The sequence below is a fragment of the Protopterus annectens genome, chromosome 13.part0 (assembly GCF_019279795.1).
Source record: "Protopterus annectens isolate FY-2018-M chromosome 13.part0, PAN1.0, whole genome shotgun sequence".
Taxonomy (NCBI): Eukaryota; Metazoa; Chordata; order Ceratodontiformes; family Protopteridae; genus Protopterus; species Protopterus annectens.
In genome coordinates this window covers 121,895,652-121,923,582 of record NC_056747.1, presented here as the reverse complement: position 1 = coordinate 121,923,582, position 27,931 = coordinate 121,895,652, and positions in this window count along the sequence as shown.

Genomic DNA, 27,931 nt, shown 5'->3' with positions numbered 1-27,931 from the left:
AATTATGGCTCCCAGTTTGCACTTTTTCTCACCGTTGGTGGGCCGGGGTTCCCCTGTGACTGGTTTAGAGTCTGACCTAGAGCACACTATTCTTACCGTGTGAGTTCTGTCTGTAAGCCAGTTGGCAACCCATCTCATGATGTAGGGGTTTCTGTTCAGGCTGGTGAGTTTTTCTTTAATACCCGAGTGGGGAATGGTGTTGAAAACCTTAGCGAGGTCAAGATAGGCTGTGTGAACCACCTTTCCCTCGTCTATGGCCTTGGTGACTGTCTTGAAGAAGTCAACCAGGTTTAGTAGGCATGATCTGCCCTTAACAAAGTTGAACTGGGTCGGCTCAAGTGTTTGGAGGTTCCCAATGTCTTTGTTAATGAGTTCCATGATGATGTGCTCCATAGCCTTGCAGACCAGGCTAGTCAGGCTTATGGGGCAATAGTTAACAGGGTCAGTTGTACCCCCCTCCTTTGTGGAGAGGAATAACCTTTACTGTGCACCATTCTATGGGCACATAGCCTGTGGAGAGACTGAGGTTAAACAGCATGTTTAGGTGGGGGGTTAGTTCATTCTGTAGTTCGTGCAAGACGCAGCCTGGGACACCATCTGGTCCCATTGACGCTGTGTTTTTGGCTTTTGAAAGGGCTGTTTTTAAGTGTGCATCTGTGATTTTTGGGACACTACACTTTTCTGGCATTGTTGTAGTCCCTTTTGGAGGTGAGAGGGGTGTGAAGTTTGTACTGAATTAATCTGCCACGATGTTGGCAATATCAGTAGGTTCAGTATATTTTATGCTATTTTGCACTAGTTCAGTGCATATCTGCGAGTTGCCACTTAGATTCTTAACATAGCTAAAGAAGGCTTTGTGGTTATGTTTTTAATCCTTGGCTATATTTCTTTCGAAGTTAGCCTTGGATTATTTCATGAGGGACCTCAGTTTCTTACTGATACTGATCAGGGAGGTCTTTCCTTCTTGGGATTTGCTTTTTTTCTGAACTAGTTTCCTCCTTCTGTTGTATAGCCTGTTTATTGCAGGGGTCCACCAAACTGGTTTCCTTCTCTTAGAGGAGTGATTCTTGGTTTTGCTAGGGATGGCACAATCCATGCATCCTTGTAGGTGCTCATAGATTGCATTTGTAAAGGTTTCTGCATCTTGGGCAGTGATATCATTTAGCGTGGGGTCTGTGAAACTTACCACCTCTGTCTTAAGTAAGGTGAAGTTTGCTTTAGAAAAGTTTTTTACTGTGGTTTCCTTAGTTGGGGGTGGTGGTGGGGTGTGGACATCCAGAGTGATTAGTTTATGGTCTGATCTAACCAGTGACGGGTTGACCTCCGGTGTGGAACACCTGTCGCTCATATTGGTGATGACCAGGTCCAATATGTTTTCACCTCTGGTGGGGGAGTTTACCAGCTGATCCAGGGTGTTTGAGTTGATGAATTCCAGGAAGCGCTGGGCCTGGGAATTTGTACTCGAGTAGTTTTCCCAGTGAATGGTAGGGTAATTGACATCGCCCAATATCAGGGTGTTTGGTAGGACCTTCATGTTTTCCAGTGTCTCCAGAAAGGTGGAATGGTGGTCCTGGGTCATGGAGGGTGATCTGTAGCAGGCTACAATTTGCATTGCAGATTTGCCCGATTTTAGTTGCACATGGATGATATCAGAGGTATCATGCTGTGCCACTAACCTGGAGGTGTAGGTACCCTTGATGAATATGGATACATCCCCTCCTTTTGTGTTTTGGTCTGTGTTCTGTGGCCGAAACGTGTGGTATGAGTTATAGCCCGGTAGTGCTGGGGTGCTCTCTGGAGCCTTGAACCAGGTTTCAGTTACTGCACAGATGTTGACGTTCTCCATACTGAGGAGTACTTCGAGTGCATGCATTTTGAGATTTAAACTCCTGGCATTGAGTAGCATAACCCTCAGTTATTTGTTAATTGGGCTGTTTATGTAGATGGGTTTGACTTTTGAGCCTTACCTAAAAAAGGCACTATGGGGGCAGCAAGAGCCTTGGTCAGTATTCGAAAGCCTAAGGGTGACAGGTGCAAGCCATCTCTTGCAAAGCAATGTGGCTTGTTGAGCATGTCATCCCAGGCTGACAGACACTGGATCCCCTTTGAATGACACCAGAAGCTTAGCCAATTGTTGAAATTGATAATTTTTTCTTTATACTGAGGTATCATTCTTGGTGAGGGCAGGATGCTACTCAGGGTCAGGGTCATACCAGCCTGGGCTACATGATCAGAGAGCTCTTCCATGTCTCTTTTCATCTAGTCCAGGGAGGTACGTCTCAGGTCATTCACAACAACAGAGTCATATTTGTACTTGTTCTGGAGTGACCTGAGTGCTTGTGTTATGTAGCAGATTCTGGCTCCCGACAGGCAGCTAACAGTAACCTTCTGCTTATCCAGCCTAGTGAGTAGGACGTCAGTGTGCCTGACTGTAGGGTCACCTATTACTAGTGTGTTAGGTATGTTATTTTGCCTTAAGGGCTGTGATTGTGCGGCACACTGATTTTGTGTTTTATGTGTTGTCTGGTTTGTGACGGGAAGTGCAGGTTGTTTGGGTGTCTGCTTTGGAGGTCTCTGATGCTTTTGCAGGTTTTTATTTAGAGCCTCCGAGTATGATTTTGTGTATTTATGTGTATTTTTTGCCAGTGCTGTTTTAGTAGGTCTGTGTGCGGCTGGAGTTGTGGTGCAACTGTTAACCTTCTCCTCTTGACTGTCTGTTCCAGTCTTGGGTGGAGACAGCCTAGCTTCCAGTTTGGCTGTATAACTGCATCTCTCACATATGTTAGTGCTTTGTGGTAGTAGTAGTAGTGGGTTGTCTGTGTACATGAGACAGTTGTAACATTGCCTCAGGATACCCAGATTCACCAGCTGGACTTGAGAGTGCACCTGAAGTTGCCCTTTGGTCATGCCTAAATAGTAGGGTGAGCAGCTTAGTTGCTTAGTTGGTGAGGGTTGAATAAAGAGCCTTGCCCTGCTGGGCAATCAGTGTCAGGGTATATTAGCGCTTGCTATTAGGTCTGAGCAAGTGCTGGGCTGTAAGATGCTTTTTGAGTGCTTAGGTTGAGAGTTAGACTAGTTTCAAGGGAAAAACTAAAGAGGAGACTTAGTGGAGCCGGGAATAATTTAACCGTAGCTAACTGGTACTGCCCAGTGCGCAAAACCATGCAAACGTGGTTTTTATAGTAGGGAAATGAAAGAGATAGAAATTAGCCCAAAATGGCCAATAAACTACTAACTTCTGGGCTGGAACCACTCCTCCAGGGACAGATAGGTTTCTCAAAGCTCCCCTCTCTCACAGGTGAACAGAGAAACTTCCTTCTATCCAAGTAAGGTATGGGCAACTCAGAAACTAGTATCACAGCCCTGAATTCAGCACTAGCCTGAAAACTGGACTATACTAGCTTAGAAAGGCGTGAAACAAGGAATTTTTTTTTTTTGTTTTTTTGAAAAGATAAGGCAAAAACAGTAAAAATACACTTAAAACAGCTTTAAACGACTACAAACTATCAGAAAAGGCTATCACACTTTAGTGTGTAGCCTACAACAGTTAAATAAATTATTTAAACAAAAAGCAACTTTTTAAAAGTGCAGGCAGTCAAATAAGTACAATATGTGAAAAAACAAGCTTTTAAATCACAATAAACACTGGAAAATCTGCATTTAGGCAGAAAACAGTTAAGTACAGCAAGAAAGTACAGAAAACTGATACTTAATCACTCCAAAGTCTCTCTCCTAAGCTAGAAGGCTTGTATCAGTTTAAGGCTTTCTAGTGCTGTCCAGTAGGTTAGTTACAGGAAAGATGGGAAACAAGCGCAGATGTGGTCTTTTAAACCAGAAAGTTGAAAGAGACGGACAAACTGTCCAAATGGTCAATAAACTACAATTTCTGGGCCAAGAACCTCTCCTCTCATGGTAGACAGGCTACCTAGTGCTTACCACTCCCACTGATAAGCTAGAAGGCTTTCCTCCAACACAGAAAGGCTAGCGGGGCTCAAAAGCTTACCAACAGTCATGGATACAGCAACTCCCACTCCCACTGATAAGCTAGAAGGCTTCCCTCCAACACAGAAAGGCTTGGGGGGCTCAGAAGCTTACATAGAGTCCTGGAATACAACAAATCTGTACCTGGACTAGACTAGTTACAGGAAAGGCAGGGAACAAGTACAAACGTAGGCTTTTAAGCCAGCACATTGAAAGAGATGGAAAACTGCCCAAACAGCCAAATAAACTACAAATTCTGGGCCAAAACTCACTCTTCCCATGGAGGATAGGCTACCTAGTGCTTACCACTCCCACTGATAAGCTAGAAGGCTTTCCTCCAACACAGAAAGGCTTAAGGGCTCTGAAGCTTACTAACAATCTTGGATACAGTAACTCTGTAACTGGACTAGGCTAGTTACAGGAAAGGTGGGAAACAGGCACAAGTGTTGCTTTCAAACCAGAAAGTTGAAAGAGATGGAAAATAAACTGCTCATACAGCCAATAGCTACAATTTCTGGGCCAGGGACCACTCCTCTTGTGGTAGATAGGCTACCTGATGCTTACCACTCCCACAGATAAGCTAGAAGGCTTCCCTCCAATATGGAAATGCTTGGGGGGCTCAGAAGCTTACAAAGAGTCCTGGATATAGCAAATCTGTACCTGGACTAGACTAGTAACAGGAAAGGCAGGAAACAGGCGCAAACACAGGCTTTTAAATCAGAAGGTTGAAAGAGATGGAAAAGCTTCTTAAACAGCCAATAAACTATAATTTCTGGGCCAGAAACCACTCCTTCTGTGGTAGATAGGTTACCTAGTGCTCACCATTCCCACTGATAAGCTAGAAGGCTTCTCTCCAACACAGAAGGGATTGGGGGGCTCAGAAAACAGCAGTAAATACAATTCAAATTGTAGTGCAGGCCAGCACACCCGAACGTATAGCAACACTACGGCAAATACAGTTCAAATAAGTGCAATTAAATTAACAAATGACTAAAAAACAAGTGCAGAAGGCAGTAAATTAGAAGGCTACTAAAAAGCAGTAATAAGTGCAGAGTAACAGCGACTGAACAGATAACAGCACGCAGAAGAGCAACTAAGACAGTTACAGTAAGAGCAGATGAATAAGATATATATATATATATATATATATATATATATATATTTTTTTTTTTTTTGAGGGAAGGAACAGAGCAGGATTAAGAGGCTACAGGGGATGTCCTTCCCAAATGCTCTCTTTGTACACAGTAGGACTGCCTGAAATCAGAATATGATCTCACTGCACTCAGTTGAGTGAGCAAATGAGATGGGCCCAGAAGGAGTATGCAAATACAAATCTACAAGGGGGGTGGGCAATTTCAAAGCCACCAACATTAATACCAAAACAAGAACAGGGAGGGTGGGTCAGGAACTAACTGTAGAGAGACAGCCACAACTTCAGTTGAGTTAATATTCAGTGAAAAACACAAATAAATAAATTAAATACAGTACTATATGCAAAAGAGAAGATAAAGTGTACTTAAATTCACTTATACTTCCAGCTGATTTCAGGTAGATGTTAGCTGGCCAAAGCTCTGATATTAAGATTTATAAGCATTTTGTTTTAATGGATGGCAACGATTTGACTCCAGGATGAACTGATGGTTTTGACGGCATTTTTAGGATTTGTTGTCACTACCTTTTAAGTAGAACACAGTTGCAGGTGTATTCTTGCTTTAGGTACTCTAAGAACTTTGATCTAAATAGGGATATACTGATTATATCACTGATGCAGTTTCTCAAGTCTTGATTCATTTTGGTGCTATCATTCCCCCAAGTCTTGATTCATTTTTGTGCTATCATTTCCCCATGTCTTGATTCATTTTTGTGCTATATATTTTCTTGCCAATCAGCCCACTTTTCTTTAGTTCTCTTGCGACATTACAGTCACATCCTATGATTTGTGTGTCCTCCCTCATCATCTGTATTCATTGTTCAAAAAAATTGCAGAGGACCCTCTCATCCAGGTTGAACACATATACTTAGTCAATGGTTCAGCTGTTATGTCTGCCATATTAATCGTCTTTCCTCTCCACTTCACAGTACCTTTTCCATTACGACATGCAGTCTTTTCTTGAATACCACTGCTAGCTTGTGCCCCTCCCCCAAGTTTTTGTCAACCACGCCTCACAGTAAGACGCTGTCCGGTTCGATTCTCAGCTAGAGCGTCTTCTGCGTGGAGATATGCATGAATAGGCGCACCTTCGTTGAAGGTTATGCATCAGGGCTGGTAACTCTGCACGTAAAAATCAACTACCAAAACTACCAATCATTAGCGGACCGGAGTTCAGCTGTGGCGACCCCCTAACCGGGAAAAGCTGAAAGACACAAACAAACATATGGGTATCAAGATCCTCTCTCCTGCTCTGACTCTCAGTTTTGTTTCCTGGAGTAATAGTATGTCATCCTTTAGCCTGATAAGCCTTGTATGCATCCTTTTCAACTGGATTTAGTTAGATGACCCCCAATGTTCCATGTGATCAGAGATGTCTTATCCTCAACATGTCTCCCTTGGTTTCAACCCCCTTCCACATCTGTTAGCTGACCCCTCTCTTGGCATCTGCTCAAGCTGCACATTCTGTTCCTTGGCTGCCATCTATGCACAGATCCTTCCCTGCCTCCAGATCAGATGTTTCTCGTTCTTCTGCACTGCATCATTACTCTGGACTTGGATCCTGCTTCATTCTACACACGTTGGTTCTGGTTTGCTGTCCCTATTTCTTTTACATGGCAGACTAACCCAAAGCTGATGCTTACATTTTTAATTTTTTCATCTTACTTATAGTTGTTTCCTTACCCATCTTGGCTCTCCCCACCATGCACCCTCCATTTGCATTCCATCAATTTTTTTAGTAATTATTGTCAGTTATGAATATATATATATATATATATATATATATATATATATATATATATATATATATATGGTTTACCTTTGAATGTTCAACAGCAACATCTTCGAAACTCTTGCCACAAACCGCAAACTGTGAAATTCTGAAACAGGGAAAACCGAATTCCAAAATCTCGCCACCTTTTTGACCCATGGTAGCGCTTGTTTCAGTGGTGGAGTGATCGGAAATGTCGAAATTCGATATTTATTCGGCATTTCAGGAAGTCGGCACTTCGGTTTTCATGTAAACGGTTCACAGATGTGCATGTGCAACGAATTTGCTTTCACACATTCAAAGGTAAACCATATATATATATATATATATATATATATATATATATATATATATATATATATACATATACATACACTGGGCAGTATATATGAATATATATGACAATAAAGAGAGTCTAACTTCTTTTCTTAACTCCTCTTAATTTGTCTGTGTCCTTTCACCTCACCCTTATGTTCCATTCATAGGTAGTTTCTGCCTTTTTGGTTGATCTCTGTGTCCAGTAGTTACTCTGCATATTTGCATATTTTCATGAATCTTTCACCTTTCCCCGCATCTCCATTCCTTCCATTTTTGGATCACTCCTTGCCTTTCTACTCTATCCCTCGGGTATCTCCTGCCATCCAGTTTCCTATTGCATGCATCAGTGCTGCCCATGATGCATCTCTCCAAATTTTATAAACCTCCCCTTATCCAGCAGTTTACTTCGGAGTCTCCAGAGATGTCTAATAAGTTGTTCTCCCCAGCTGGAGGCTGTGCCATATTTTATCTCCCTGCTCCAGCATCATCCCTGGCTATTTTTGTTTCTTGCCCCTCTTTTCCTCTGTATGTCTCATGTCTTGTGGGTCATCTTTGCCCATTACTCTGCTGTTTTTATCTCCATTTGACTACCAGTTCCACATATTGTATAATCCTGTCTTCTTTTGTTTTCTTCCATGCTGGTGTGCTGATAATCTATTGCTATTCCTTTTGCCTTCTTCTCTCCTTCCACCCTATGCAGATTCACCTGCCAATCCATGCCAGATGCTGGGTGTAAGTCATTAAATTATTTGTGTATCCATATGCTCCACCATGTATGCCATTCTCCATGAAGCTTTGAATGTCTCTGAGGTGATCTCGTTTCCACTCTGTCATCAGTATGGTAGGATGGGCTATCTATTTGTTTTTTTTTAATTTGGTTGCTGTGATTTCCAATTCACAATTTTGCCAGTATAGGGAATTAGAAAAGTCCTCAACCATTTTTGCAAACATTCCTGATAAGGGACTTCCTTAGAAGTTGTGCTTCCTTCAGGATCACTTCCTTAACTTTGTAGGAATGGTGGATATCTTCTATTATCCACTCAGTGAATGTGCTTGATGATTCTTTCTCTAATTTCTGTTAACTGGAATCTTTCTCACAGCAGTTTATTCACAAACACTAACAGCTCAATCTCTGCTTTTCTTCCTGGTGTTCCAATGAATCTTATGTTACATCTTTCATATCTATTTTCCTGGTCATTCAACTTCTCATCATGTTTTTTATAAGTGTTTCCAGCTGTGTTATTTTTGCATCATTGTTCAACAGGTAATCAGTTCCTTTAATGTTTGTCTTTTTGGCTTTTCCCGGTTAGGGGTCGCCACAGTGGAACTCCGGTCTGCTAATGATTGGTAGTCAATTTTTTTTTTTATGGTGTCGAGTTGCCAGCCCGACGCCCAACCTTCAGCAAAGGCACGCCCATTCACGCATGTCTTTCGGAGGCCACTCGACCGTGGGGAGGACATGCAGACTCCACACAGAAGGCACTCCAGCCAAGAATCGAACAGGAGAACCTCTTGCTGTGAGGTAACAACGCTACTGCTGTACCACCGCGGATAATCAGTTCCTTTAATAAGCTCTAAAAATAGTATGGGTTAAGAACTGGAACTAATGGAGTAGTTTGGTGAAGAAAACAATCCCTATCAGTTTTCCATTTATTCCCTTCACCCCATTCCTTGCCTCTGTTTTTTTTATTTTATTTATTTATTTTTATTTAGTGTAAGAGTTATCTAAGGCCAGTGCTGCCCCCTTGGAGATGCAAAGGTCCCAAAAATGTATTACGAAGAAAACTCAATGAAGATTTAAAGTAAAACACAATATCTGGATATTAAGGGTAAAATGACTACAGATTATAGCAATAAGCAACACAGTGCACAGAGAAGCATATCAGAGAAAATAGAGAGATAAATGCTCAGCCTAATAAATATATGAAGCTATTATAATTAGGAATGCCAAGAGGTGAATGGATCAAAATGATATTATTTTAGCCTGGCTGCCTGGATTCTGTTTCTCTCTCTCTCTCTCTCTCTCTCTCTCTGTCTCTCTCTCTCTCCTCTAAGAATACTTATCACAGTTTTTATTTTTATCTTTGCAACTAATCAACATTTTTGTGAGACTTTTGCTGTAAACATAGTCAGGTCCTGACAGCATACTTTTCTGAGCCCAAGAACCCCTCATCCTCAGTAATGAACTTAATCTGAACACCGTGTGCTCAGTTATATTCCTGCAACATGCATGGCACAGACTAAAATAATTTTTGGATTCTACAGCAGTGGGTAGATGAACATATTATTTTATATAACTTATTAGTAGACACATTATTGTAAGAATTGCAATCTGTTTAACAATGCTAATGTTTAGATATATGGCTGTGTTTGCAACATGCTTTGTACATTTACTGCACATAATTCATGCTTTCTAGTTTGTTCACCCTTCATACTGTTTTATTTTTAAACTTTATACATTGTCATTGGGTTCTTAATTTTCTCAAACAATATCATCAGAACTAAACTGCTATCATTTCTGTATGTTTTGTATGGTAAAAGTTTCAAAATACTCAAAGATGTTTAACAGATATACAAGTACAAGAAATTATTCTGACTGTCAGTTTCTTCTTCAGCTTAAATCTTTTGACATTTCTGCATTTCCCATGGACTTATACAACTGACTGTTTATTCCACATTGTGGGAATCTGCTGATAATTTGTCCATCTGGTTTTCGTGAAACAACAACTTCCTGAAGTTCTGTTTTTTTTTTCCAAAGATTGATGATTACATTTTCCAACAAGCATTTCATAAATGATAACCATACATGGTAACTGTGAAAAGTCAGGATTTTAGCTATACACTTGATTTCTGAGTTGGGCATAAGATCAGCCAAGTCAATTGCAAAATTTAAGATTTCAGAGCATAACAATACCATGATAAATGGTATTCTATCATTCACTGAAATACATTGTATACATTAACTTTCCTGATCCCAATAAGGTTTCACTCTTATAGATTGAATGAACTGTTATACTCTTGTTATCGGGCCGTGTGTAAAATATCTCACTAATCATGTTATCTCGCCTTATCCCTTTTTAATTCAGACATCCAGGAATGCTCGAGTAAGCAAAACAAAGCCAAGAGTAACTTCAAGCACTTCACATACATTTATATATTTTTATTATTCCATTTAAAACTAGATTAAAAAGGTAAAAATATATAGATAAACCAACGTTCTTCCTTTGAGGTATCTCTCATTGTATCATTTTGTCATTACCTGACAACCAAAATATGTAAAATGAAACAGCTTGTTTCCACAGAAATCTTTAGATCTTAAAATATGCCTTAATTTAAACATATAAATGGTCATCATATTTATTTATTTTCATTTATTTGGCATTTGTTGACTGGGTTAGTCCGACTGCGCAGGTGTCCATTTTCCACATAGACCCGAGGAGAAAAGCTGCAAAAGATAAATACAAGTACTATGTAAACGGTACAGTAAGTATACTGGTGCTAACAAACAGTTTAACTGTAATTACTAAGTTTTGTCCTAAAGCCTAGTCACAGTGCAAGCATAAACAAACAGTATAACAATAATAACAATGTAGTTTCTTCCAGCAATTAGTCAATACTACAGTTTCTTGCAGTTATGAAGCAGGAGTTAGGTTAAGGGGTAAAACTGCAACAGTAACAGGACAAGATAGTTTAGTAAAATAAAGTTTAGGGTACAATGGAGGATAAGAGATGGCGTGAAACACACTATTAGGAAGGTGGACTTAGGAAAGGGGATTAAGTTCGGCCAGTGCAATAGCAGGTCCAAAATAGACTTTGAAAGCTTTTTGAAGCAATTTAAGTTAGAGATTGATCTTAAGAAATAGTGGCAATTTGTTCCATGCATTGGCTTACTGAGTAATAGAGAAGTTTGCCAATGGTTTTATTGGGTTTGTAGATCTGTAGGAGGAGTTGGTCTGAGCTGCAGAGAATATAGTTAGGAGTGTAGGTGGTGTTTAGAGAGCAGGAGAGGGGCTGCTTCAAGATGAAATGAGCCAGGTGTAGCTGAGGCAGAAGGAGTTGATGGTGTAGTTCTAGCCACTGTAGGTTTTTTAGGGATAGGCAGTGGTGGCAATCTAGCAATTTTATTTTATGTGTATTCAAGTTTAGTTAAGAGATTTGTTTCAAGGTTTGTAAGGATTGGGGCAGCATATAGTAGGGTGGTTAGTAGATAAGCTTGTGCTAGTGTTAGTTTAGATTAATTTATGAGGAATTTTTTGTTTCTATAAAGTAGGCCCAGTTTTTGATGAGTCTTTTTGATGCAGTTTTGCATGTGAAGATCAAATTTAAGTTTATCATCAAAAATGACCCCTAGTAATTTAGTATGGGGTCCAACCTTGATAGGCGTGTTATTAAGGGAGAAGACAGTGAAAGTATATTTGAGGGGTTCAGGAGATTTAGGAATAAAAAGGAGGAGTTTGGTTTTGTTTGGGTTGAGAAGCAGATGATTGGATGTTAGCCATTTTTTGACTGAGTGCAGAGAATCTTGGGTAAGGGAGAGTAGGTGGGAGAAATTGTCAGAGGTGGTAATTATTGTTGAGCCATCAGTGTATTGCATTAAAGAAGAGTGAGGACAGGAGAGATAGAGATTGTTAGTGAAAATGTAAAATAATAGGGGGTCCATGGACGGAGCCTTGGGGAACCCCAGTTAGGACTTGGAGGAAAGGAGAAGATGGAAAGAGCCATCTTACAGACTGAATTCAGTTGGAGAGGTAGCTAGAGAACCAGGCAATAGCAGAGTTGGAAAGATTAAGGATAGATAGTTTGGACAGAAGTCGATTGTGTTAGACACTGTCAAAGAACTTAGAGAGATCAAGGAATGGACACGAGATTAATTTATTGTTGTGTCAAAATCTAGAGATAGTCTGTGTAAAAGATAGTGCTGAATAGACATGACACTAATTTGTTGTTGTCTAGAAATCTAGAGATAGTCTGTGTAAAAGATATTAGTGCTGAAGATGTGCTGCGGTTAGGGTCAAAGCCATGTTGCATAGGGGTGAGGAGACTTTCCTGTAGCAGATGAGCAAGGAGCTGTTTATGCATGCATTTTTGAAGTATCTTTGATAGGGGAGATAGAATAGTAATAGGTCTGAAATTGGAGGGGTCAATGGAGTTTCTAGCAATAGGTCTGAAATTGGAGGGGTCAATGGAGTTTCTAGCAATAGGTCTGAAATTAGAGGGGTCAATGGAGTTTCCTCCTTTATGGAGGGAAGTAACATAGAATTTTTTCCAGATATCAGGAACTATGATCTCTTGAATTGATCTATTGATTAGTATAGAGAAGAGATATGCGATAGCTTTTGGTGCTAGTTTAAGGAAAACAGGAGATAAATTATCAGCAGAAGGGGAGCAAGTTTTGAGTTTGCTAAGATGTGATCTGATATAAGCAGTGAAGGCAGGTTTAAGGGAGAAGGAGGATGTTTAGGAGGAAGGGGGGATAGCGGGGTAGGTACTTGTGTCTTCTTTAGTGAATTTATGAATGGAGTCAATGAAGAAGGAGTTTAAAAGTGTAGCATTGCCCAAGGCAGAGCTATTAGGGGAGGGATTTGGCATAGAGGGCTTACCCAGGTGTAACAGCTTCTTGACAGTATTCCAGAATTTTTGGGGGTTTTCTTGTGACTTGAGATAAAAGTTTTTTTTTTTTCTTGTCATGGTTGACTTGTTTTAGATAGAATATGTCATTCTCTGTAGCAACTGAAAATTGGAGGAGATTTTGTTTTTTTGCCAGTTTTGCCAGGCATTATCATGTTTGTGCATGAGGGAGTGAATGTCTTGAGTTAACAAGGGAGTGAAGTTGGATTTAAATCTAATTTTCCTAATGGGGGCCAGGGAGTTTAGAGTGTTAAGAAAAAATGCTTTTGAATTTTAGAACAGCTTCTTTCAGGGAGAGATCATGGAGGGAGGATCAGTTAATAGAGGAGAGTATATGAATAAAGGTATCAGGGTTGAAGTTAGTAGGTTTGTGACAGTATTTGTATTGTAGTGATGTGAGCAATTCGGGGATTGTCTATGGTAGAGGTAGGGAAGTGGTCACTTAGGGAATCAAGAAGTGTGGAGGAGTTGTGGTAGAGATGGGGGTGGGAGGTAAGGATACAGTCAAGTGTAGTGCAAGTATTAGAAAGTTTGTTAAGGTCAGTGGGTGTAGTAATTAGTTGGGAAAAGTCATAAAGGTTAATGCCATCATTTGGAGAGGCGGAGGATAGAGCATTCCAATCAATGTTGACATTGCCAGGTATAATAGTTTTTTAGGAGATAGTCCTAGGATAGAAAGTGTTCAGGGACAGGGATGTTTTTACCTGGGGTATATAGATGGTAGCAATTGCAGACTTTTTTGTGATTGTTCAGTTTGTAGTTTACTAAGAGGACTTTTGCTGGGTGGAAATTTGGTGGAGAAAAATATAGAGGGTAAATGGTGAGTTGATCTAAGTACAGAACAGCTACACCATCACCTTTTTTGAGTCTATCCTGGTGAATGATATTGTAGTCAGGGGCTAGGATTTCACTGTCAGATATATGGGGTTTTACAAGGTTTCAGAGATAGTGAGGATGTTGAGGGTGTGGAGAGATATCCAGCAGTGAGGTTCAGTGACTTTGTTTAGAATGCTTTGAATGCTGAAAGTATAGTTAAGTTTGTAGTAGATATGGAGTTTTAAGTCTGAGAGGAGAAGAGTGGAGGGGAAAGGGTGGGGGTATGGTATGGGTGGGGAGGGGGGTGGAGGAAGGTCCAGGATTGGGGTGTATATCTCCTGACAGTAGTATGTTTAGTGTAGGGAGTTTTTAACGTGAGTAGCTTAAGATAAAAAATAAATATTTTGTCTTGATTTTGGGAGATAGTGAGGGCTAAGGGAATATTTTTATTTTATGAAGGTAGGTGTCATTGTTATAGAATAGAGCTGGAGCAATATGAAATGTATGAGCAGTTGAGAGGTGAGTATATGGTTAGCAAAGTGTAGGGGCAACGTCTATGTATGTTAGGGTACAATGACAGGAGGTAGAGATAGACAGAAAAAGAAGTAGAGCTGCAGTTAAGAGAAAGTGTAGCATTTTGTAAGAGAGAAAAAGGGAGAAGGTGAATTGGTTTGGAAGGTAGTGCAAGTAGAATGGGATGGTAGAATATTACTGTAGGAAGTAAAATTGAAATTAATAGTGTAGAGAGTAGGGAGGTTGGGTTAGACCAATCTGTAAGATGTGGATCTTTTGTCAACAGGAAGAGAGAGCTAATAGGAGGGTTTGGGAGGAAATAAGGAGTGGCAGGAAGGAGTGGTTTGCATGGCAAGAGTGTAAATTTAGATTATTCAGGGGTGGGTGACACAGGGGGTAGGGAAGAGGAGTGAAGTGAAACTGAGCATAGCAGGGCTACACTGAGTTTGAACTGGTTCACAAAAAAAAACAAAAAACAAAAAAAACAACCAGTGAGTATGGAGCTCAAGTAGGAGCAGAAATATATGTGAAAAGAGAGAAAGACGTTACTGAACCAGAGAGGTTTTATTGCATTTGGGAGTTAGATTTATATTATTTAAATGGAAGGAGCTTAATTATAAAAGTGAAAGGTAGAGATATAGTATAACACAATTATTATTAAATGGGGCTAGCAGGAGCTGCAAAGAGTTCAGGTGGATGAGGCAAGTTAAAAGTGGAAACTAAAACAAGGGAAATTAATTATATACAATTATGTAAGCTTTGATTCATTCAACATCTCAGACATAAAACCTGAAAGACTTAATGTTTATCTCATTGGCATCGCAGGAATCATTGAACATTAAAATAACTGAGCAGCAAGTTATAAGATAAACTTTTCTGCACTTGATATTTTAAGTCTCAGAAACCATACATGAACAAAGAAATGTAACACACTGGTGTTGCAGGACCCTTTAAAAGTGTAGGATTTACTGAGCAGCACGTTACATATACTAAGAGAAACAGTTTCATAAGAACCTGTAAACTTTGCTAACATAGCAGCATAAATGCACAGTAAGAGAATGGAGGAAACCTCAGATACATAGGCAAAGGACCTTAAAAATGACCCCGCCATAGGAGGTAGACATTAGTTTGTATACATATGTATCACAAAAGCCAGTTGCAGTACATAAATGCAAAGGACCTTCAGCAAGATCCTGCCACAAGCTTTACACAGATTTTGAAATTCTAAAGAGTTACAAGTACTCTTAAAACTTTAAGTAAAATTGAGCAGCTATTGTATGTATAGCTTTGAGAGTGTTTATACAGACAGCAGATCCTCGAAGAGATTGCGCTGCTACAGTTAAACAATTTACTAAGACACATTTTACCTTCTAGACATTGTAGTTCCTTGATGGAATTATGCAATAGATTCTATCACCAGTTAATGCCACCAGAACCGCCTGAAGACGTTTGTTAGGGGAATAGAGAGAAAGAGAAGGCACCAAACAGTGAGTAGAGTAATTAAATGGCACATGGCATCATGGGAAAGTGGGTGTAGGAGTTAAAGGAAGGGGGAGATTGATGAGTACACTACAGGATGACTGTACTGGGCTACACTGAGCTTGGACCATTTCAGACAAAAAAAAAAAAAAACAATCAGTGGTTGAGGAGTTCAGGAAGGAGAGGAGATATATGTGAAAAGAGAGAAAAGCCTGTTGATCTCTGTTGCAGTAACCTTAGCTATATGGGTTATATCCTGCCAAGGATATAATAGCTGGCCAGCTTCCAAAGCTTCAGGGCACCTTACATCCAAACTGTCAAGCAGCTCGAGCTGAGCTGACTAAAACACAAGTTTGGGTGTCAAGCCTTTCAGAGCCTTACTGCCACCAAAGAGGATGCTTCTCTAAGGCTTTTCAAGATCTTAGGTCAGCTTGTGCTTTCCTGTTCTGGGCAGAAAGTTCCCTTTGTGGAAGAAAACTACCATTTTATTAAGTTTGTTGATGTTTTAGTTATTTTAAAGCTAGGAGTGTTGTGTTTTAATGGACTGTTTTACGACTGTAGCATACTTTTAAAAGGAGTATTCCTTTTTTTCTATCAGCTTAAAGTTGTACAAAGTAACTAAAAACATGTTTTCTATTTATAAATTGTGGTAATTTTACTTTTTTTGGGATGGTATAGTGTTATAAAGTGCTTTTTACTGCGTTTTTCTGTCAAAAAAGTAACTTTTGTGGACTGGTAGGGTTTACAAGCAATTGCTCCTTGTCTTCCCTGGGAAAGAGGCACCATTTTCATTTTGACCTTGGAACAGACTACTGATCCCATGGTTAGGCCTTCGTTCAGCCTGAAAAAGAAAAAAATAAGCAAACATCATTTGTCATCATAGCAGGCTAGCAATTTGCCTCAGCCATGGTGGATAACTGTGCTGTGGCCATTTGCTGTACCTTAGACAACTCATATTTTGCCCCAGATCTCTCTGGCATAGCACTTACAGCCACTCTGGACTGAGAGTTAGCCATGTTCTCTGTGGCTGTTGAGGTCCCCTCAGTGGGCAAGGGAAAGCCGCTGTTGCTGGTCCTGGCATAGGGAACTGTCCTGAAAGGTTACCCTGTTCTGTCAGAATGTTGTGGACATCCCTCTGGAAACTGCAGCTGCCATTAGTAACATGAATGCCCCATGTTTCCTATCCAAAAGAAACAGAAAACCAAGAATCTGTCTACTAATCAAATTTCTTTGGCTAGGGGTACTTTACTGGCTTAGGGGTTGATTCAGGCTATTGATCCTTCTTGTAAAGTAGTTTTTGGTAAAAGAAAGATGGATTTCTCTTTTCCTGAAGAGATTCAAGATTCTTAATCTGAACAGGGTGATGCAGGAATGGATACAAGCTTTTTTTTTCAGATTTTTGATTCAGAGTCAGAGGGGAGCTCAGTTTCTGAATCTCCCCATTTGAGTTTCTCTCTTTCTAAGACTATTGCTGGAATGTGCCATTGTTTTCAATGGGAGAACACTGAGGTTTCTCAGTCCCTCAAAACATGCCATGAGTTGTTGCAGAAGGATTTTCCAGAACCTGCACCCATTCCTCCTGTTCAGTCTATTTTATAAGATGTGTGTTAGTGTCTGCTTTTATTATCTTTTGCTTTTTAAGATGAATTTTCAGGAAATGCTCTGGAATGCAAGTTTGTATGTAGGCTGTAAGGCATTCCACACCACATAGGTGTTAATGAGCTAAATAACTTAGTTTCTTTTGTTGCATGGGTCACTATTCATTGTTTACAACATATGTAGGACTCCATTGATACTTCTTCAAAGGCTATGGTCACTGGTACTATTTTCAGGAGGTTTGCGTAGATGTGTTCTCTGAACCTCCAAGATGATTTTAAAAATCAGATTTTAAATTCTCTCTTTGACAGAAATTTAGAGTTTGGCAGCTCTGCTACAGACGTGATCTACAAGTGTGATGAAAGAGGTAAGCTGATCCAAGGAATTGCCCAGGCACAAAGTGTTGAAGGGCTGCTGTCTCACCCAGTGCCCTATACCAGTACCATGATCCAGTACTCTAACCCCTCAGATCTTCAAGTGAAGAGCATTAAAATAATATACAAAACAAAATAAATTTACTGTATTAAGCTGATCTCAACATTGTAGTGATTCATATATTACAGATTCACTCAAAAAAATGGACATTCCTTATACCCTTCCTTCTGCCCAGCCATTCAGGTCCCATTTCTGTGCCCTGCCCTGACCCTCCTTCATCGCATTTGTAGTAAAATCTGAGTGCTGTAACTCTCAGTGTGTGGTCTAAACTGTAACAGCTGCTTGCTACATTGTAGCAAACAGTTTGCTACAGTTTTAAAGTAAAAAAGATATGTATATATGTATATATATATATATATATATATATATATATATATATATATATATATATATATATTTTTTTTTTTAATTAAAACCTGAAAATATTAGAGCTCTGTTCAGACAGGGCATACATTACAGCAACTCTTGCTACCGTTTATACCCTTTCTGCTTAGGTGTTCAGGTTTTAGTTAAAAAAGTCTTCTTACAAACCGTAGTAAACTGCTTGCTACAAATGTAGCAGACATTTGCTACAGTTTAAACCCTGCCTGCATGGAGCACTATGGCACTCATGTTTAAGTTAAAAATAAATAAATAAATAAATAAATAACATTTCCTTATAGACTGCAGCAAACTGCTTGCTACAATTTAGCAAGCAATTGATAGAACAGAGAGCTAAAGCACTTAAGTCTGACAGCAAATGCAACACCAGCTTTTAAAAGTCAGTATTGTACTAGAGATATGGATTGGCTGATCATGACCACCCAACACTTTGCACCTGGGCAGTTGCTCCTCTCGTCCTGCCTAGGTACTCTACTGCCCTGCATCTCCACAACTCAAGTGCAAACCTGCTTGAGCTCTGGAGGGGTAGTAAACCAAATAGTACTATACCCTCAAGTCAAGGGTCGAGGATGAGAGCACTAAGATGAGTCCTGCATGGGTTGGAGGTCCATTAGTTTTCCCTCTATGTTATCTACAGATTATATTTGATGGTTTTATATTTGCCAGATCACAAGACTGATCATCTGTGATTCGCAAAATGCTTATTTACACACACACACACACACACACACACACACACACACACACACACACACACACACACACACACACACACACACACACACACATTCTCTTTCACTAAAAACTTTGTAAGATTGTATGAGTGTATATTTACATGCTGGTGAACAAAGAAAGAGGGAGGAAGAGTTAGACAGAAAGAAGAAACAGCAAAAAATATTTTTTTGTAGAGATGATTTGGAGGAGTACAGTTGTGTAAGTTAAAACTATAACAGTAGATGTTTGAGTGATCACTGCTGCAGTAGACTTAGCTATATGGGTTATATCCTGCCAAGGATATAAGAGGTAGCTAGCTTCCAAAGCTTCAGGGCACATTCCATGTTCCCTGCTAGTCAGCTTGAACTGAGCTGACTAAAAGACAAGTTTGAATGCCAAGCCCTTCAAATCTTTCATGCTAGCAGAAACAAGCAGTCAGAGCCCTGAAAGACAATGATAGGAATAAAAGAAAATAAATAATCACACACTGGTATAAAAGAAAAAAGCCCACAGAAAACAAAGGAGATAGAAGGAGGGAGTAGTTACTGCAACAGTGATCATTTGAACATCTACAGTTAATGGCAAGTTATAACTTGCACAACTGTACTATTGTCATCATATTGAACACTATTGCAGTAGCCTTACCTATAGGGGTAGATTACTTTAGCTAACTACATTTGGGAGGTGGAAGGAAGAGTCCAGAAGCCTCTGAAGAATCATGTAGCAGCTTTTAGAATAGTTCTAGAATCCAACCCTTTACAAAAATCCATAGATAAAGCCATGACCCTGGTACAGTAGCCCTGTCTGGAATAGTTTTGTTATGGTGAGTGTAATAAAAGGCAATTACCTTTGACAACTGTTTTCTTACCTTCACAAGAAATGAACAATTGATCCGAAGTTCGGAAAGATCTAGTTCTGTCAAGATTGTACCCGAGTTGTCTGGGGACATCCAAGGTCTGGAGTATCCTTTCTCCATCAGTTTTAGATTCAGGAAAGAAAACAGGGAGGTGGATAGTTGGGCTTAAAGTAAACTCAGATACCACTTTAGGCAGCATAAAAGAAGGATTACAAATTCACCCAAGCAAAACACTTATCCATCTCAATATCTCCAATTAATAACCTTAAACCATAGTCAATTTCACTGGCATCATTCTTAGTCCTCTAACTATCCCAGCTATACCAACACCCTAACACAAAACTAATTATCATCACATAAGTAATTAATTGGCTTGCAGCCCAACACTCATTCATATTCTTTTGTCCTCTATGTGCTAACCCGGTTGGTGAGTGCTGCCATATTCTTACGACTTTATATAATGTGAAGGCGGTAGCCATTGAAAATCAGGATGTGTAAAATTTGTTAATGGTTTAAGCTAGGCTTCCTTCAGAAAAAAATCTTGTACCTCTTGCCTATAAAATTTGTAAAAAGTAGAGATATTAGGTTGAGAGGGTTTAGATTTATCCTGTAACTTCCTAATAAAGTCATGAACATAAATTATTCGAGTTCTACAATGTATTTTGACCAAAGCAGGTTTCAGTTGTAAATATTGCCACCATTTTATTCCCTGCATACTTTTAAAATCAGTTTTCCATAAATCAATACCATAGATGATATCTTGATTTATGCATGCCTCCTACATGACCATTAATCTTATTATACCAGCTGATCTAGCCGACCAGAGTTATATGTCTCTAGACATTTGCAGTTCATCTCATGTGCCAGCCAAGATTCCGGTCCTCCTGGGTCCCAAATCCCAAATCTGATTTTCATCTCTTGGAACTGAGTTTCATTAATGTAGAAAAAGAATCTCTACTTCTGACCAAAACCACAGGTGTCTTGGGCAACTTCTTGCTACCTGCACATCTATTGTAGCATTAAGGTACATCTGTAAATTGGATAAACCTACTACCTACAATTAACCAGTGCAAATAGCTTTTTCCATCCTGTACTTGGCTTGCTATTTCCCCAGACATATTGCATGCTTAGCTTTTGTAATTTATCTACTTTGTCACATTAAAATATCAATTGAGGAAGACAAATGAAGAGAATATTATCCCGGGCTGTAAAATCATCTTAACTATTATAATTGTTTGCAAGAAAGACATGTTTAACCTGTTACATGAGGTTATGTTATGTTCTATAAATTTTCTCAGGTCCTGATACTTAGTTTTAAGTAATTTAGTCATTGTATAGTTTATAGTCACCACCAAAATTTCACCTCAGGAGTCACGCAAAAAAATTAACTCGAGGAGTCCTTCCCCCATTCCTCCCATCTTGAGGAGTCCTTCTCCCATTTCTTCCATCTCAAGGAGTCCTCCTCCCATTCCTTCCATGCTACTATATTATTAGGAGAGATTTTCAGTTTTTGCTTGCTTAAAAATTATCCCGAGGCCTCTGAACATTGGTTGATAGACTGTATTATGTCAACTTTCCTTGGATTTTTTTTTTTTAGCCAGAGCACCCCATCAAGTGCAAAATGCTAATGTTTCTTAGATAATATAGTTGCTAAAACATCTATGGCTAATGTAAATAACAGTGGTGATAGTGGGTAACCCTGTCTGGTACCTCTCGACAAAGTAAATTTCAATGAAGTACCTCACCCGTCACAATGTTAGCTCTAGGGTTATTGTGTAAAACTTGCACCACTTGAATAAATTGTTGTGGTATGCCATACATGCCCAAACATTCTCAGATAAATATATTTCCACTGAGTGAAATCAATGCTACATGCTCGCATTGTTAGTGTATTGAGAGGTGCCACATGTGTGAGTTGTTAGTGTATTAAGTGGTGCCAGACTTGCACGTTATTAGTGTATTGAGAGGATAGTGTATTGAGACATACTACATGCACTTTGTTAGTGTTGTGAGTGTGTTCTTGTAAATTAAACCACAGTCTGACTAAGCCTGGACTACCCATTCTGCCCTTAATGAAGCCCTGTTACCATTCCCCGACCAATTGTGGTACCACCTTCTCTAACCTATTAGCCAAGATCTTAGCATAAATCTTATCAACCATTAGCAAATTAACTGGTCTATAAGACATAAGATCTGTTGGATTCTTAACTGGCTTGGGGAGCAATATTATAGTATATCTTTTGGCAGATGTGGGGCCAGGCTGGTCACATGCCAGTGTGCCTACAGGACCAGTGCCACTGTTCCAACCTTATACAGATGTCCCCGGGTGTACAGGGGTTGAATGCACCCTCACCTGGGTGGAACATGGTTGACATCTGCAGGGGACTCTTTCCCCATAGAAAATGAACAGAATTGGAGAGAAAAAAAAAAAAGACAAAGTAATGCATAATTAAGATAAGATAAAGAGAAAGAGAGGGAGGTTAGAGAGACCAACAAGAAATGCAGACAATAAATAGACTCATAATATATCAGTTATATTTTTATTAAATCATTATTCAGAAAAAAAATCTAGGAAATGGTACTGGACACTTGGAACAATAAGTATAATGCAATCAAGTGATGGTGATTTTTGCAGCTGCAGTCATCTGATTATAGTAAGATATGCTGGTGTAACATAACAAATGGTAATACATTTGAAATTTCTTACTAATATGACTTTAGCTGCAATTGTGTACAGAGAGCACTTTACTTCCTTTCTTATCTTTGTGGTTGAACTACCATATTTACACTTACAAAATAAGTAAAACATAAGAAAACCTTAATTAGTTAGTATTTTTCTATTGTTTTTTCTTTTCTTGTTTTCCAAACTCATGAGTTGTCTCAGTCACCATCTCCAGACATCTTTCCTCCTATGCTCTACTGCACCTCTCCTCTTCTACTGCATAGGCAGCCCACAGAAGATGGCTGCTTAAGTCTTTCCTACATGATTAATTTGAATAAGCAGGAAGGCACTGGATTTGTTAACACTTCTGGTTATTCCTGTGTACATTTCTACTCAGTCCTGCTGTAATCTTATATTTATTAAAAAAGAAAACAGCAAAGCACATATGTTCATACATGCATTATACCTAATCCATCTGTACTGTAAGTATTTCTTCTTCACTGTAAGTTGAACTAGAAGGACAGCATGACTTCCTTCAAAATGTTAAATTTGTATGCCTCTGTACAGTATGTCTGTTTGAAGGATGGGCACTTTCTGCAACCTTTGCATACATTTCTGTCAACATTTCAGCTTTCTAGTATGCTTTGCATACTTGCAGTTGCAAGTAATATCATATGAATTTGTTTTAAGCACCACACTTTTACCCTTTACCCTTACTATATAAATAAATCTTCCCACTGATGTCATTATCTTATAATATATACTACTGAGTGTTTTGGATAACCATATGAAATGTCAGGCCCAAACACAGAGACTGAATGGCCAAAAAAAATAGACATACACATACTATGTCTAATATGGCCATTTCCAGAATATTTCCTTTTCTCTGTGTATGGAGATCTTGGAGTTAGTACATATAAGTTTGTGGGCTGAAAAGAATGATCTTCAAAATTCACTATTTCCTGCAGTTCTGGTCTTATATTTTTTTTCTGTGTGTTGGCACTCAGCATATAGAATCTCAGCATTTAAATAGATAGGTTCGTAGGTTCATAGATGTATCCCAAATCTCTGACAAGTTCTGATACCCTTTATAAGTGTAAGCATTGGCCTTGGAGATGAACCATTTGCAGGTTACCTGTGTCCATTAGAGACATAGGTGCCAAACCAGGGATGAATGTCTGGTTTCCCATCCAGTTGTCCAAGTTGCACTTGAATTTGGCAAGGGAGGAACTCTGTTTCACATGCATGGGGAGCCTATTCCATAGGTGGAGTAGTCTCTGGGATACATACCTATCTCTCCAGCAGGTCCTATTTATATCACAGGCAAGGTTTATGTCTTTAGAATGGGTAATTCTGGTGCTGTTTGTTTTGTGGATATGCAGAAGGTCCATCAGAGTGGGGTCTCATAATACCCTGTATGCCAGGCATAGATCTCCCCTCAAACGTCTGTAGGAGATGGAATACAGGGATAGGGCCTCGAGGAGATCTGCACAGGACATTTTACTTATCCCCTGTATTCTTTTAGTGAGGAACCTCTGTGGATGTTCCAGTTGTTGGATATGCCTGGTTAGGTGCATACCAAAGGGGGCAATGTACTCAATGATAGGTCTGATGAATGCCGAATACAGTGGAACAATGACTTCCTTGGACTAGATGTCATACCTTTGTTTATAAGTTGTGCAACACAGAATGATTTCCTCACCACTATAGACACGTGATGGCCAAAGGACAGATGACTGTCTATTTGTGCCCCCTAAGTCCCTGACTACTGGGTCAACTCTAAGGGGTGTGTTGTCAATATGATAGTTACCAGGGATGGGTGACTTCCCAAAGGATACTGTTATGCATTTCTTGGTATTTAGTTTTTGTCCGTGGCTCTGACACCAGTTGTTTGTCTGTGCCAGCCCCTCCTGGAGAACATTTGTGCCACTGTGAGATTCAATGACAGCTCCTAATTTGCAATCATCTGCAAATTTATTCAGCCAGAGACCACTGACATTGGCCTTGACTTCTGAGCAGTAAATGCCAAAAAGGAGTGGTCCATGGACTGATCCCTGAGGGACTCCACTTGTGACTGGCCTCTTTGTAGAGGTGGACTCCCCAATTCTAACTTCCTGGGTCCTGTCTGTGAGCCATTTGGCTATCCACTGGGTGACATACGGGTTTGTACCTAATCTCCTGAGTTTGTCAATAATGCCTGAGTGAGGTATTGTGTCAAATGCCTTGACCAGGTTAAGGTAGGCAGTGTGAATGATTTTGCCCTCATCCATTGCTTTGGTGACCTCTTCAAAGAAGTCCACCAGGATGAGTAGGCATGATCTGCCCTTGACAAAACCAAACTGGGTTGGGTCCAGTGTCTGGAGGTTTACTATATCTCTGTTGATCATCTCCATGATAATTCTTTCCATGGCTTTACATATAAGACAAGTGAGACTTATGGGTCTGTAGTTTCCAGGGTCTCTATTCATAAGACAGGAACCATGTTTGGAGGCTACAGTTAAATATTAATTCTATAGGCCCTCATAGGTTATGTTTCATGCTATTTAGAAGGCATCCTGGGATGCAGTGTTCTTGCTCTTAGAGATAGCATTAAGGACCTGTTCCCTAGTGATAGTAGGGGGAGTTAAATTTGATGATATTTCCTGAGGGAAGATTGAGGGAGAGAGATAGGTAAAGTAAGTTGGAGCTGAATTTATCAGCCAGGAGGTTTGCTATATCTTCTGGCTCAGTATAGGTGGCTCCATTTACAAAGAGCTCTGCACACAATTGTGTATTGGCTTTGAGGTTGCGGACATAGCTAAAGAATGCTTTGTGGCTGTCCTTGGCCGGGAGGCAAAACTTACCTCAAATTTATTTATGTGTCCTTTGAGTTGTTTGTTTAGTTTGATGAGAGTGCTTTTATCCTGCTGGGTGTTGCACCTCCTAATTTTTGCCATGATTTTCTTCCTCCTGTTATACAACCTACTGATTTTGTAATTCTACTAGGATGCCTTGTTTTTTGAGTTAGTTCTGTACTTCTTCCTGGTGGGTAGAGTAGAATCAGTGTTTTGCTGTTATTAGGTGTGTTACAGAATGTGGGATGGGCGTAGAATATGCATCACGATTATGTGCACTTAACTGTTACTGACTCCATTTTCCCTTTCTCTGCTAGGAATATTTTTATATATTAGGCATGGTTGCATGTTTCTAAGGCTAGCTTGTCTGGGGAATTAGTACCGATGCTAATGTGAAAGATACTTTTTTTCTAGCATTTAGAAATTATGCTACACAGAATATAACTACGTAATGTGAAGAGAGTGAGGTCTGATGTTCTGCATTTTCACCAATGTATTGTGTTGTCAGGATATGTGCTGGTTTTGTGTGGGATTTGTAACTGTCACTCGTAAATGAAAACTGACAGTATAAATACAGAAAGGTAGTAGGGCAAGGTTACAATCCTGTTAGCAACGGCATATGATGGCAGGATGACTGTCACTCTTAAATGAAAACTGACAGTATAAATACAGAAAAGTAGTAGGGCAAGGTTACAATCTTGTTAGCAATGACATATGATGGCAGTGTGTAAAGATAAGTGCTTGCAGTGCCACTGCACATTTGTGGATGATGCTGTCTGGGTTGAATATAGATGTTGTGTTACCATAAATGAATTTCTACTCCGACATTTGATTTATTTGTAATGAAAGCTAGCAAACATTCATTGTTGTGTTGTTTGATGATCCTCATGGCTGCCCTTAGGACAAATGAAAAATGCCTTTTTTTGAAAAGGGGAACCAAACAAGCTGAGAGGGCAAAGGACTAGAACAAAGTGGCTATGGTTATAAATGCAGTTGGTGGAACAACAGTGTAAGAAGAGGGCTGATGATATGATAGGTAGTGCCAGGGCAAAGGCAATGCAGAATGCAGTGGCCCATAGCACTTCTGGAGGGTGGCCTCAAACACTTATTTCTGTACCATCTGACAAGGAGGACCTCCTCTTCATTTTGGGGGTGGGGATGAATATGAAACAGATGATGATGGTACTGGCTTAATTGGAGATGATGTGGACACTGGTCTTTACTCACATCTGCAGCATCAACAGACATCTGCTAAGGAAGGCTGGTTTACCCACTGTAACATATTTACATAGAGAAATTAATATTCATAAGGAATGATTACATGCAACATATGACAATCACTATTAACAAGTGTACCCTCTACTTCTTCACATAATGACATTGAACAGAGCGTGCATGGTAAGCGTCCTTCACACCTCCTTACACAGCATATGGTAGTACCCTCTACTTCTTCACATAATGACATTAAACAGAGCGTGCATGTTAAGTGTCCTTCACACATCCTTACACAGCATATGGTAGTACCCTCTACTTCACATAATGACATTGAACAGAGCATGCATGGTAAGCGTCCTTCACACCTCCTTACACAGCGTATGGCAGTACCCTCTACTTCTTCACATAATGACATTGAACAGAGCGTGCATGTTAAGTGTCCTTCACACATCCTTACACAGCATATGGTAGTATCCTCTACTTCACATAATGACATTGAACAGAGCGTGCATGGTAAGCGTCCTTCACACCTCCTTACACAGCATATGGTAGTATCCTCTACTTCACATAATGACATTGAACAGAGCATGCATGGTAAGTGTCCTTCACACCTCCTTACACAGCATATGGTAGTACCCTCTACTTCACATAATGACATTGAACAGAGCGTGCATGGTAAGCGTCCTTCACACCTCCTTACACAGCATATGGTAGTATCCTCTACTTCACATAATGACACTGAACAGAGCATGCATGGTAAGTGTCCTTCACACCTCCTTACACAGCGTATGGTAGAGTACACCAGTATTTGGTTAGTTATGGATTCAATTAATTCTTTACATGGTCAGAAGCAGAAACTGGCAGTTCCAATGCACCAGTAAATTTAGAGGACATCAGTAGCAGAACGACAGACAGTGACGTTGATAGCAGAGTTATGTTTATGAGAGAACCTGAGGAAAGTGTCACCCAGTCACCACGTTTAATGTCAGGATCTCACACCCAACATGTTATTATTTATGCAACAAGTGACACAGGATCACAAAGTGAATGCAGATGGTGACATTGCACAGCAAGAGTGTATGGAGAGAAAACCCATGCAGCACTGCACCAGTACACCAGACCCACAGGAACGTCTTTTGGATGATGGCAGAAATTCAGAGGTAACAGTGTCCATGGTGACATCTTTACAAAGTGGTGCAAGAGTCAGGCACATGTCATAGCTACTCCAGAAAGTATATAAAACATCGGCTGTCCAACAGCAAATGTGCTGTGACATTGCTAAGGCTCAGTACACTGGCTAGTAAGCTAGAAATGGTCAGAGTCATTGAGGGTGTACACAAGGATTTACAGCACAACATGAAAATGGTAGAGAGTATCACATTTAGCCATAGTATGGTAACACACCAAGCATCCACGTCCGCCTGTATTTGTACACTAGTGAGGACTTATGAGACTCAAATAGGAGTCAGTGCTGGAAGTGAAACACACGTGCTACTGTCCAGACATATGGAGCATATCACATCGCAACACAAATGCATCTCAACAAAGTAGTGGAAATAGTAGGGGGGTCAAACAAAGCAGA